Genomic DNA, 10,503 nt, shown 5'->3' on the forward strand with positions numbered 1-10,503 from the left:
TTGTGATTATGGTTTCTTTTCTTTTATTTCTATTTGACAGTTTCTTGATGGATGCTGGAGCACCGGCCGAAGTGATGTCTATTGCTCTGGCCAAAACCGTCGAGGCTCATGGTATGAAGAAGCGCAAGCACCCCGCCAAGACTACCGCAGACAAGCTCAAAGCCATCGCCCTGTCCAAGCCACCCACTCCGGGATCCCTCATTAAGCTAGTCCAGGTAATATCTCTTCTTGACGATCTTTTTCTTGATCTTGATCGTGTTTTTTCATCTAACACGCAGTACTAGTACTAGTAGTACAACTTTCTGGGTGATCTTGCATGTGATTTTTGTGTGCCAAATGATGGTTCTAAATTCCTCTTTTGACCAAAACATGCGAGAGGTTGACACTGATTTCTTATAGATTACTTTCAACTACTCCCTCTGTCCCAAATTTCTTGTCTTAGATTTGTCTAGAAACGGATGTATCTAATACTAAAATGTGACTTGATACATCCGTATCTAGACAAATCTAAGACAAGAATTTTAGGACGGAGGGAGTACTTTATGAACATCAATGCTACCTTTGAAGAGGGTATATTTGCCTCAGTAACTTGTGTTATGGATATTGCAAGTAATCCCTCTGCTCTCATGCCTTTGAAGACATGTTCTCGTGTCTTTGTTCACTCATTTCTGTGCGTATATGTTGTCATATATGGAGTATAATATCTAAAATCATCTTATATTTCTGAACGGAGGTAGTAATAAAATATGGTTTCTGTTTGAATTAGAACCAGGTCCGCGATGGAGATGAAGTTCTCAAAGTCATGCTGTGTGAACTGGAAGACCTGAGGATGAGTTCTACTGCTAAACTATCTAGCTGCTTTGTCCTTGTCGCCACGTGTCCTGAACTAGTGTTTTCCTGTAGCATTGTTGTCAGGCGTGTTCTCAAGGCTGTACTTGACCACAACAATTTCCTGGCTGTGCCTTTGATTACGAAGGATGTGGTTCTTGTAAAGCTTCCCAACAAATCTGATGCGGCCTGTCTTCATGATCATGTTTATGAGTGGAAAGACCACTCTGTTAGGTTCTCCAAGGTTGACGAGATGGTGATGGTGCATGTAGACATCTCTCACGAAGTCCATGGCCTAGTCAGTTATGCGGGGTTCATCCCATAGGTCGGTGGCAAGAAATAGTCTACAGAGTTTAATTAGTGCAACTGTGCTTGTCTGTAGTAAGTACTATTGTTCAGTACTTGATTTGTGTTTGTCAACCCTGTATTGTTTATTAGTACTGCCGCCTTTGGTGTGTGGTCAGTCCTGAGAATGGTCTATGTTAATGTCTGTCCACTCAATTCAGTCTGTATATTTCGAAGTAGCCAGATCATCTTTTTTGTGAGGACGGTTTATCAATTATGGTTACACTCCAATATCTGTATGCATTGCAGGGTTTATCGCACCCACCAGGATTTCTAGTCCCATGGATGTTCGGTCCATACGATTTGTCACGACCTTTGGACTGTCCTGCTTGTGGGAGTAGGCGGGGCCCTGCATGCCATCCGTAGTTGGACGATCAATCTTCTGTTTAGTACTTCAACATAGTGATTTCCTGGTAAGGATTCACTCGTGTCGCATCAAGTAAATCTTATTGATTTACTGTCTAAATCTTATTGATTTAATGTCATGTTTTCTTTCTTTTCCTGCAATTTTATGATGCAGGTTTTGCCATGTGACATTCATCACAGAATAAACCGTTTGGTTTGCTCTACGATGGCTATTTTTGCAGGTTTCACTTCTTATGTCGTGTCAGTAATGAAGGCACTATCCATCACTTATATTACTGGAAAAAATTTGATCAGTCTGTTGTATGAGTACAAGCTGAATCCCGATGATGAACTGAAGTTTGGTTTAACAAAAACGCCACAATTAGTCCTTCTCGCGTTTAAAAGAAATGAAGGAAAAAATTGGATCACGGTAACGAAGCCTAGTCAAGTTAGAAAGCTGATCATAGCAGACCAGACACGATCGCCGCTGTCTCGCACATCGGTACCACCTTCAGCAACGGATCGAGCACCGGCAGTTGCTCTAGCACTGACAGCGACAGCAGCTCAGTCTGATCTAGCTGAGGATTGGGCACCGATCGCGTCAGCGGATCAGGCTGATATACCGGAGGTCCGGGCATCGACACCGGCACCTGCTCCGACACCGGCACGAGCTCTGCAAGGAGCACCATCTCCGGCAGCAGCATCGGCTTCGGCACCTGCACCAACACTTGCACTGGCATCTGCTCTGGCCCGTGCAGCGGCAACCTAATGAGTAGTTGCACCGGTAACAGGCTGGGTTGCAGTTCGCACTTCATATACCAAAGTCCTTACAAAAACTGACATGTCCACCTTCTTGGTAAGCATTGGCCGCCCAAGTGTTTCATTCTTTTTTCTTTCCATGATGTTTCCCATGATTCACTGTGTTGATCTAACTATTTGGGTATGTCTTCTTGCTTGCAAACAGAGAATTCCTAGAGCAACGAGGGAGTCGTTCAACAATCCGAACGACAGCGGCCAAGTTTCTCTTACCATGCACAGCCTTGGTGTGAATGAACCTGCTCTATATACCGTAAGTACAAAGGATGGTCACATGATGATTGATGCTAAAGGATGGTCAAGGTTCAAATCTAAATCATATCTTGCAGTAGGGGATGATCTCAAAATCAAACTTTCTCGGCAAGGGGAGCTGGTCCAAATCAACTTTGAAATTCTTCAGTAGCAGCACGCAACTGCCGAACTGATCTATCCTACGAGAGATTTTGATGTAATAATCTGGCATGGTGAAACAAGTGTCCTGTGTGTATAAGTAATACGACAGTATTATTTATCACATGGTATATCGTTGATAGAATTGCAACTCTCATTGCTGGTTACGAACTGTCGTTCGATTTCATTCCAACAGCTGCCGTGCTTTATTCAATTTTGTGTATTCGCCTTGCGACAGCATCTAAAAGCAGCGCCGTACTGATCGCTTGCAATATGAAAAGCGCTGAGGTAGAACACATGGGCCCCCAAACATGCAGGGTGGGCCCGCGGCCCAAAGTCCAGAACCATGAGCCTGTCTGAGTACTATATTCTCAGCTGAACCCCCATAATGCCCGTTTGTTGCACGTAACATCAAGATGCATTTGTATGAGTATTTTAACTTGCGAGAGAAAAGGATGAACGAGGGAAGGCCTTATTTGCAAATGTGGAGAGGTGTGTGGGTACCTTTTTGCAAAATTGCCATAGTTTCCTTCCTATCCATGAGATATAAATCGGACGACCTATATTGCAGGATGGCAGGCACACCATCATCACCAACTCGTCTATACTGTGTTAAAAACAACTCGGCTGTTAAGCAGTCCCCTTGATTTTTCTTATGTATAAAGTTGTGATATAAAAGATTTGTATATTTCTTTACAGAGGGAGTATCTCTCTGTCAAAAATATATTTTTGTGTAACTAGTTACTCCTGTCTTTCTACTTCCTTTCGCTGATATGTGGGGCATCTGGCAACGGGGTCCACGTGCCATATGCAAAAATTAGAGTGCACAACTGCACGGTAGACACACCACGGTCGTAGCACCGCAGTAATGCCCAATGAGCCGTCAAATCACAAACCCCCCCCCTTTCCAGCTTTAGCAGTAAGCTGGACGGACGAAGTGGCAATATTTCATTGGGCCTGAATCCCCTTGTCCCTCGTCTGCTTGTTCAGGGAACACCCCTCTCGGTGATTGCATAGGGTTTTCTCATGGAGAACCAGGTACGAATTCTTCATCCATCCTCGATAAATCCAAGTCCCATGGTCGCGGGTAATCCTAGGATGGCAGCCGCCGCCGTTGATGCATTTTTCTTCCTACTGAATCTAGTGTGTTTCATTTGCAGTGCCCAAAGTGTGAGGACCCTACAGGTTTCTGCGCCCTCGACGAGACGCCACACTTGTTCCTTCTCATCCTAACACAGGATTTTAAAACGCGCACAGTATGTTCCTATAATCCTCTTTTCTATCCGGGAGGGTGGGGTTTTTTTGAACATGCTATCGACTAATTTGGAAATTTGGACTGCTATATTTGGATAAAAGGTACTACCAGTACGATGGTCAACACTAACGTGAAGGAGGAAATTATTTATAGATTTGGATAGGGAATACATTGTGTTCTCATATTATTTTTCCTGCAGTGCATTATTTGCTCTGCCAGAACACACGTACTCAAGATGCTCGGCCTTGCCATAACTGAATACACCAGTTTAATGGTCACAGTGAAGACAAGCCATGGATATAAGTTCCGATTTGGGTTCATGAACCAAGAAGATCGCTGCTTTTTTTATGGCCGAACTTGGATAAACTTTCTCAAGTGTTACAGACTGAAAGTTGGCGCATGAATGTTGATGGAAATAGCAGAACCTGGTCTCATCTTCACTGCGATCTTCCACCCCGACGTCGTTCCAATTGTTCATCCATGTTAGTTTTCCATCTGGTTCTTGCTTGTTGCCTCGATTACTTCTTAATCCACCTATTCTGTCTAACTAATCACAATTTAACTTTAGAAGTAGCAACGAATCTCTCACGAAGATGCTACTTCTAACTAATATTTTTCTTATAATTGGTGGCACGTGTAGGTTTTTTCAGAGTTAAGCAGGCTGCTCGTTTGTTATTCTGTAACAACTCGGCTGTTACTGATGGCACTGAAGTTGACTGGGACGACATCCACAAGTTCCTACACTTTATTGACCGTCTTGAGGTCCTTGTGGGGCGTTTCAATGGTGGAAGGCCACGTGGGATATGTGTGCCACTGCTGCACTTGTTGAACAGGTCCAACTGTGTTGAGAAACTTATGGTACGAGTTGTTTTCTGTTATATATGTTGTTCATAAACTATTGCTTATACATAGTTTTACAGCTGTGATCTTCTTGAAACAGAAACTGCCCAGTTCTATTGTTCCTATACAGATGCCTGACCATGGTCGTGTCAGACTTGCGCTTGGTCACAACATGATGTTTATGTCGACCTACTCCATTCCCCTTGGAGGTGAAAAGATACTTATTCATGGGTGGTCTCAAATAATGAAGGCCCGTCCATCTTGGAGAATATGACAGAAGATTATGTTCCTGCTTTTCCAAGGCTCTAAAGCGAATATCCTGTTTATTGACCACATTGCGAGATGAAGCCGCTTTCAGAAGGTTGTGGATGCGTGGGGTGGCGCCTGGCCCTTGTCCTAGGCCTTGGCGGCCTCACCCTTGGTTAACTGTAGGCAAAGTAGCACTGTTCGAGGCGTGCTTTGTACGGTTGAACCTGTATAAGTACTCATACTGCTTTCAGCTATGGTTGTTAAGTGCCCCTGCTGGTTTCAGTTATGGTTTTTAAGTACTCCTGCTGCTTTTACAGTCTGTCATGTTTCTTCAGTCCTGTCTTCCTCTAGCCGCCAAAACCAAACCAGCGCCGGCGGGGCTGCCTGCTTCCGCCTCCCACGGCTGGCTGCGCCTCAGCGCACGTATCGCCGCCCCACCGTCTCCTAAATCGTTGACGCCGACGTCCGAGGCCTCGCCGTCGTCCTCCGCGCGCTTTGGTGCGCTCGCCGTGGTGCCGCCATCTCACATTGTCAACATGGTCAACAAACAACAAGAATCGGCAGAAGTACGTGGAGAGGATGACAGTACGAGCCCACCATGTCAGCGTATGAAAAAATAAAATGCTTCCTCCTAGTGTTTTCCTGACATCTGGGACCCACAACATTGTGAGCGTATATAGTCAATAGACAAGAAAACATCACAAGGTCGGCTGACACCTGGGACGTAGCTACTCGAGTAGTATTTTTTTTGTTATTGTTGAGACGGAGCAGGGTTTGAACTGGGCTGTGGCCCGTCTAGCCCAGGCTTATATTTTATGTTCACCATGTGACCAGCCCAGCTATTTTTTCTTTGTGAAAATGAGCCCAATTTATTTTTTCTGAAGAATACCCAATCCAGGCCTATTTATTTTTCTGCGCCCTGATGGGCAGCAACTCTTTCAAGACGCCTGCAAATCTTGAAAGTAATATGAAATGGGTTGTAAATATAAAAACAGATGACAAATTGGCAATTACTTTATAATTTCTGAATTTTTTCACAGTTTCAGATTCCTATTTCACTGGGCATTAACCTAATTTAAATATATCTTCAAAGTACTTTAAATCTGGCTCGACATTTCGGTATTAAAAATAGTTTGGAACCCACAGAAATATGCGAAATTGGCCCTGGCCAACCAAAAAACGGACTGCAATAAATTGCATAAGAAGTCGCAATGAGCTATATATAAATTATTTAAAAAAGAGGGAATGGTCTGACTTATGGGCCTATTAATTTGACGCGTATGCAAGATTTTCTTAGTTATTATATACGTCAACAAACGATTCTAGCAGACGTAACCGTTGGATGTCCATCGACAAGCTGTCGTGTTTCTTCAATCTTTGATCTTCTTGCTCCAGCCGCCAAATCCAGCGCCGGCGGGACCACCTGCTCCCGCCTCCCGTGCAGGCCTCACTGCCCCCTACTACTCCCACCGCTGGCCAGGGCATCCCTCTACTCACCCACACCCCCTATTATTCTGCGGCGACGGCAGCCTCACACCGCAGCCGAACCAGTGAACCCTCATACTCCTCTACGCGTGGGCATCCACTGCCGCGTCTTCCCCGGCTCCGCGCCGTTCCCTTCCTAGGCCTTGCCGTCGTCCACCGCCCTGGTGCTCTCGGCGCGGTGTGGTCGACGTGGTCAAGGAACAGCTTCCATCGGACGGCAGCCGCAAGGAAGTGCCTCCTTATTACGCGGAAAATAATTATTCCTCCACCTGACAGCAGGGACCCACCGGACGGGCCACCGTATTTCGTGAAAAAACGTTCCCCCCACTGTCAGGTCGGACCCACCGGAAGTGCCTCCTTACTACGCACAAAAAAATGAATATTCCCCCTGCTAGTTGGGACCCACGTTGGTGGGAGGCTGACTTGTGGGCCTACTAAGTTGACGGGGACGGAGTGCTTTGTCAACTTAGTCAATATGAACGATTCTAGCTCCAGTGACCGTACGATGTCTATCCAACGGCCGTAGTGCTTCTTCAACCTCTGGTCTTCTTGCTCCAATCGCCCAAAGCAGCGCCGGACGGGCCGCATGCTCCTGCCTCCCGTGGCCGGCTGTGTTGCCGCGGAGGCCTCACCGCCCCCTACTACTCCCACCGCTGGCCAGGCCATCCCTCTACACACCCACACCCCCTGTTATTCTGCGGCGACAGCAGCCTCACACCGCAGCCGAACTAGTCAACCCTCATACTCCTCTCCGCGTGGGCATCCACTGCCGCGTCTTCCCTGGCTCCGCGTCGTCCCCTTCCTAGGCCTCGACATCGTCCACCGCCTTGGTGCTCTCGGCGCGGCGTGGTCAATGTGGTCAACGACCGACTTCCATCGGAGGAGTACTGTAAGTGGAGAGGCTGACAGCTGGGTCCACGGCAGCGGCAAGGAAGTGCCTCCTTATTACGCGGAAAATAATTATTCCTGCACCTGACAGCGGGGACCCACCGGACGGGCCACCGTATTTCATGAAAAAAACGTTTCCACCCTGACTGCTGGAACCTACCAGCTACATCTTCGCACGCAAGGAAGTGCGTCCGAAAAAAAAAACGATTCGCCCCCCAGATTGCTGGGACCCACCAGCTACATCTTCGCACGCAAGGAAGTGCCTGATAGTCGGGACCCACCTGGTCGAAGCGTACGTAGCGCTGTCATTCTGGTCGCGAACGTGTACGTACATACTGGTCGATGTAGAGGCGCGCACGTAGCATGTACACGTACGTACAGCGTCCAGGGTGCAAGAAAGTAAATACGGCCACGTACGTACATATGGGCGGGGTCTCGAACGCCTACTCACGCGTACGTACGGCCAGGGCTCATGTACATGGCTGGGTCGGAATGGAGAAACTGCGTCGTCGTCATGTTCATGGGGAGGCAACGGAATGTGTCGTTTTCATCGAGAGGCAATGGAACGCGTGAGAGCCAACCGGCTTGGACGGAACAGCCGATGGAAACGAGGCCTGGCGTACTGCAGAACGGAGGAAACGGCCTTGTGTTCGACCGGTCACGTTCGAAACGGGATCCTGTTCATCGGGAGGGGTCTAGTGTACCGCAAAACGGAGGAAACGGACCTCCTACGGTCGACACAGGGGTCCTATTGATCGGGAGGGGTGTGGCGTACCGCAAAACGGAGGGAACGGACTTGTGTTGGAGCGCTATGGTCGAAACAGGGGTCCTGTTCATCGGGAGGGGTGTGGGGTACCGCAAAACGGGACTCCATGGGATACTGTTCCTCTCCACCGTCGACCCCCTCCAGCCTCCACGGGCTACTGTTCATCCACCGTCGACCTCCTCCAGCCTCCACCTGCGACTGTTCATCCACGGGCTCCTGTTCATCCAGCCTCCACCGCGCGCTACTCCACCGGCTACTGTTCAACCAACCCTCTCCACGGGCTCCTGTTCAACCACCCCTCCACGGGCTACTGTTCATCTAGCCCTCCACCATCTAATGTTCATCCAGCCCTCCACGGGGTGGTCCTGTTCATCCAGCCCTCCACGGGGTGGTCCTGTTCATCCAGCCCTCCACGGGGTCCTGTTCATCCAGCCCCAACCGGCTCGATCGATCGGGGTCCTGTTCATCCAGAGGCAACACCACGGGGTCCTGTTCATCCACCCCCACCGGGAACTGTTCATCCAAACCCCCCAGCAACGCTCACTGTTCATCCAGAGGCAGCATCGATCGGCTTCAGTTAGCAGCAGTAGCGAAGGAATCGCTCGATCGGGTTCAGTTAACAGCCATCGATCAATCGCTCGGGTTCAGTAACGCGTAGCCTGCAGTGCAATCGCTCGGGTTCAGTTATAGCCCAACGCCACGCTCGGATTCAGTTAGAGCCCAACGCCTCACACCCACGCACGTGCGTGTACGAGAGAAACGCGGATCGCTCGGCCCCGACCACCCACCCTAACCTGGAACACCCCGATATTTTCCTCGCCCTCGCTTCTACCATGGTTTTTTCCGTCATGGATGGCCCAAAGAATGTCATGCAGCTGCGTGATGTCTAGTACACAACCTTCTTCTTGTAGACGTTGTTGGGCCTCCAAGTGCAGAGGTTTGTAGGACAGTAGCAAATTTCCCTCAAGTGGATGACCTAAGGTTTATCAATCCGTGGGAGGCGTAGGATGAAGATGGTCTCTCTCAAACAACCCTGCAACCAAATAACAAAGAGTCTCTTGTGTCCCCAACACACCCAATACAATGGTAAATTGTATAGGTGCACTAGTTCGGCGAAGAGATGGTGATACAAGTGCAATATGGATGGTAGATATAGGTTTTTGTAATCTGAAAATATAAAAACAGCAAGGTAACAAGTAATAAAAGTGAGCCTTAACGGTATTGCAATGCTAGTAAACAAGGCCTAGGGTTCATACTTTCACTAGTGCAAGTTCCCTCAACAATAATAACATAACTGGATCATATCACTATCCCTCAACATGCAACAAAGAGTCACTCCAAAGTCACTAATAGCGGAGAACAAACGAAGAGATTATTGTAGGGTACGAAACCACCTCAAAGTTATTCTTTCGGATCGATCTATTCAAGAGTTCGTACTAGAATAACACCTTAAGATACAAATCAACCAAAACCCTAATGTCACCTACCTCCAATGTCACCTTAAGTATCCATGGGTATGATTATACGATATGCATCACACAATCTCAGATTCATCTATTCAACCAACACAAAGAACTTCAAAGAGTGCCCCAAAGTTTCTACCGGACAGTTAAGACGAAAACGTGTGCCAACCCCTATGCATAAGTTCACAAGGTCACTGAACCCACAAGTTGATCACCAAAACATACATCAAGTAGATCACGTGAATATCCCATTGTCACCACAGATAAGCACATGCAAGACATACATCAAGTGTTCTCAAATCCTTAAAGACTCAATCCGATAAGATAACTTCAAAGGGAAAACTCAATCCATTACAAGAGAGTGGAGGGGGAGAAACATCATAAGATCCAACTATAATAGCAAAGCTCGCGATACATCAAGATCGTATCACCTCAAGAATAAGAGAGAGAGAGAGAGAGAGAGATCAAACACATAGCTACTGGTACATACCCTCAGCCCCGAGGGTGAACTACTCCCTCCTCGTCATGGAGAGCGCCGGGATGATGAAGATGGCCACCGGTGAGGGTTCCCCCCTTTGCCAGGGTGGCGGAACAGGGTCTCGATTGGTTTTTGGTGGCTACAGAGGCTTGCGGCGGCGGAACTCCCGATCTATTCTGTTCCCCGATGTTTTTAGGGTATATGGATATATATATATAGGCGGAAGAAATACATCAGGGGAGCCACGAGGGGCCCACGAGGGTGGAGGGTGCGCCCAGGGGGGTGGGAGCGCCCCCTGCCTCGTGCCTTCCTCGTTGCTTCCCTTACATACACTCCAAGTCTTCTGGATTGCTTC

The sequence above is a fragment of the Aegilops tauschii genome, chromosome 6 (assembly GCF_002575655.3).
Source record: "Aegilops tauschii subsp. strangulata cultivar AL8/78 chromosome 6, Aet v6.0, whole genome shotgun sequence".
In the NCBI taxonomy this organism is placed as follows: Eukaryota; Viridiplantae; Streptophyta; class Magnoliopsida; order Poales; family Poaceae; genus Aegilops; species Aegilops tauschii.